We start from the raw sequence: 4305 nt of genomic DNA on the forward strand, positions 1-4305 counted from the left end.
TGCCTTTAATACCTGAAAAATACTGTAATCACTACCAAGTATTTGGTATGACTCCTTCACGCCACAGACTGGAAAAGGATAGCACTTAGTATTATTAGTAACACTCGAGTATGCAAAAGCAGGGATTATTTTATAAAGCAAATCCAACAGAAATGACACCAAGAACACTTAATAGCCTTGAGGAAAACAGGTAAGAATAAACAGAAGACAATGCCCTGAGAAAGAATTTGTTGATAATTAATTTTCTTATATTCATAAAATAGCAAAAAATCACTTCTACTGCTATGAAAGACAATTTTGGAGAAGAAGTCATCCCTTCTATGGTGATAAAAAACACCAAACAGTGCTCTAAATAGCACTCTGCAAAAATTACAGGAAATGACAGAAAAATACAAGCACAGCAGCAAAGAGCAAGACTACATCTCCTATTCAGATCTGATAGCTCCAAGTCATCTTGAGTAGAATCCTAGTGACTACAGCAATATACATAACTAGTGGCAATAATGCCAAAACCTACCGTTAATAAGTAAAGCAGATGGTGACACAAATAAATGTAAGTTATCAACTTGAAGACTAGCCTAAGACCTTTAAACAGTCTAGGACTTACGTTACCTGGAAAAAGTAAAACTTGGGACACATAGCTAGTTGAAAGAGTGTTGAACTATAGGCAATTCTTGTCTTCGATTTGCATCACATCCTAATTTAAAGGCTGAAGATCTAGTACAGGGGATGGAGCGCTCTTGTCATTGTTACCGTGTCCGTCACCATAAAAAGAGCAATGAACTTCATTAGGCTGAAGATGATTCCAACAATGTGCAAAGGTTTTCAAGTGAATTACTTTAGGGTCTTATTGCTTTCCTTAAACAGGTCTTCAACATTGCTTTGGTCACAACCCAGAAACCTGAAGGAACCTGAACCAGGAACATTAAGTATAACTGTTGACCATACACAGGTAGCATCTATACAGACATTCCTAGTGAAAATTATAAAACTGACATAATTTCTTTAGTTTGTACCAAGTTCAGAAGACTCAACCACAGAAACAGATGGAATACCTGGTTTTCACTCCAGCCCAGCCAAAAAAGTTGATGTCATAACACTGTTTGCCTTTTAATTTCCAGCCTTGCAAAATTACAAAAATTCATTGTAATGAACTTTTAATTAATTACAAAGTGAATGATGCCTTGCCAAATACCTAATTTCAAATATGCAATATATACAACACTTCTGCCTACCTCAATGTGAGATTTATGCTTAGAAAACCAATTAACCAGACAAAATCTATTAATAGCTTAAATATTTGGTTGTCTAATCCCATCTACCCATAGAAAGGTGGTTGTCCTTGTTCTTCAGTTTCTTGTGACACAGAAAAAATGTCAGAGATACTTGATCACATCAGTTTTTTTAAGTCTGTATCATAGCATTATGTCAATTTTCCTCTGGTATAAATATTTAAACAGATCTGTAGTAAGCAAAATGTATTTGGACTCTACAGCACTATATATTTGTACACTTTTAAGTACAAATAGAAATGTTTTGAAACACTTCTAAGTTTTCATTAAAAAAATTTAATACTTAACCATTAATGCCTTTGAAAAACCAAAATTAAAGCTTATCAGAACTGTTTGGTTTTCTTTATTCTGTGTTACATGTTCACTTATATACAACACTAAAAAGAAATGAGACCTTTAACACCATAAGCCAAATTCACAGACACAGGACAAGCCAGCCCCAGATGTCAGTAAAGGCAGAGTAGAGGTACTGATTTCACACAAAGTATTATTAAAAGTACAATAACGTTTACCAGTCTTTTTTTTTTAAATAAAGAGTATAAGTTGGGCATGGAAATTCAAACATAAAGGTGCATATATGTGAGTTTGAAATGAACACTCAAGAAGGGGCAGAACACTGGCTATGATGAATGTGAACACATAGATGAAAAGCATTAAAAACATAGTGAAACTAGATTCAAGTAAAATGAGGGAACAGGACAGTAAGCAACTACAGCAGCTGGGATATCACTATCACTGATAGCAGAGATACCAAATAAGAGTACACAAAAAGAAATCAGAATCAGTGAAAAATGTTTGCTTTTATTTCTGTGAACAGAAGCACATTTTACAATAGCTAAGGTTGATTCTTCTTCTCTCATGTGGAAAAAAAATCAAATGTGGTTAAATGTTCTACACCAAATTTGACTTTCAGTCACATAAACCATTAACGTTTCTCTTCATGTTTCAGACATAATTAGGTAAAAAAAGTTTACAATCCAACATTGACATGTCATGGCATTTCTCAAACACATGAGCATTCACGTTCTAAGAAGGGTTATATGCTGCAGATATGGTCTAAATTTTACAGATTATTTGATACAAAATAAGAATTATTGGAAACACCAGTATATGTTATTTTTGTGCTAAATAGTATGACAAACACTTCAAAGGAACAAACAGAGGCTCCAGCTGCCATGAAGTTTTGTTGCTTTTTTTAAAGTCTGCTCACGTCATCAGAGCATTGTCAACCATTTTAATAAAGGAGGATAATTAATTGTAAGGAGTGAAAGTAGGGAAAACACACTTTTTAAGATAAAAAAATGCTATGTTGATACAAATGTGCATAACAGTTCTGTAACGTTTCATACCTGTTGGAAGGAGAAAGTCAAAAGGGAACTCACGTGGCTAATCAAATCTGAGAAAGGCAGGCCATACTAAGAAACAGAATAGGGAAAGAAGAATAGTCACAGAAATGGTAACCGAACAAGGGAAAAGGGCACAGGCTATCATCCTCAGAAGGACTGAGTAGACAGGCCTGTGAATGTACAAAGAGACTGGAGATATTTGCTGAGGGTATGTCTGTGTGGAACAGTGAAAGAAAAGGAAGAATTGATACAGAATGCAATAGGAGGCCAAGGGAACAGTTGTTAATAGCGAGACCTGAAGTAATAAAGAACTAAGAAAGATGAATGATTTTGTCAATTGTAGCTTCAATGAAAAAATGTGAAGTATCTATAAAACCAAGGAAACAATGGCAAAGCGTTGAAACTACTGGGATAAAAAGTGGAAGATTTTTAACAAGATTATAGAGCAAGAAGTGGCAAAATTGGTTACAGACAACATATAGATGTTAACAGCAAACATCATTCCAAAACTATCTGCCTCATAAACAGGATGTATCCTCTGCTAAAGATGGAAAGCAAGAGAGAATCACTCCCAAACTGGAAAAGAAACAACAATCCTATACTGGAAAGGCATCCAGCATGTCCCCTTTTAGAGGGAAATAATATCTAAAGCTAGTCCTGGAAAGATTAGGCAAAGGACTGTCTATCAGTCCTCTGAGAACGAGGTAAGAACTTCAAAACCCAATTTACTACACCTATACAAGAAAAGACATGAAAAGATATGCCCTAATAGCACACATCTTCAAGATTTAGTTACTTAGCTGTGAGCTGCAAAAAGGCAGTTCCCTCCCCTTCGGGTTCACAGTCCTGGTGGTTTGTTGGACCAGTCTTCTTAAAATAAATAAGGGAATCTAATCTTTTCTTTCCAAGGATTCTGGGCCCAGCAACATACCAAGTCATGACTAAGCATCTCTAGGTACTAGACTGTCAATTATCCCCGAATCATGCTCATTGACTGCACTGCACTTTCCATGGAATAATTCATCTTAGCCAAGGAGAAAAAATTCATGAAAGTATGAAGCATTCACCAAGCGATATTTTAATTCCATTCAGAAAGAACTAGTCTCCACTACAGCGATCATACCAACGCACTCCAGTACTCTCTGAAACTCAGTGCACCTGGCCAGCATGAAATTTTAATTCAAATCTTCCAGTTGAGTATGAATGCATCCTCAAACTATCTCCTGTTTTGTGTGGAACACGATCCCTCTAGATGTATCTCAGAATGCATTCTGGATCAAGTCCCATAGGTAATACAAGCAGAGAAGAGACTGGTTTATTACTCTCAGTAGGGCTTAGGTGACAATTAGGCACCAGTTTTGTACTGTCGAGATCAAGATGCTGCTGGATACTCTCAAAAATGAAACTAAGTGCTTAGGGACTTGAATTTATAAGGTCCTCAAAGAGAGCTACAAGGAGGATACGAAAACCTGAAGAGGCAATTAGGTGCCTACTTGTGCCACTTAGTCCCTTCATGACTCTAGCAGCCTCATATTCCTCCCCTCCATGTGTTAATATCCAGACAGAGGCATATTTTTCTAAAACATTTACATATTCTGATTAAGATCTTCAGAGTGATTCAAAGCTAAAGAAATTATCACAAATTATCACTAAACCATGAGATTGAA

This window comes from Aptenodytes forsteri, unplaced genomic scaffold (assembly GCF_000699145.1).
Source record: "Aptenodytes forsteri isolate BGI_AS27 unplaced genomic scaffold, ASM69914v1 Scaffold143, whole genome shotgun sequence".
Taxonomy (NCBI): Eukaryota; Metazoa; Chordata; class Aves; order Sphenisciformes; family Spheniscidae; genus Aptenodytes; species Aptenodytes forsteri.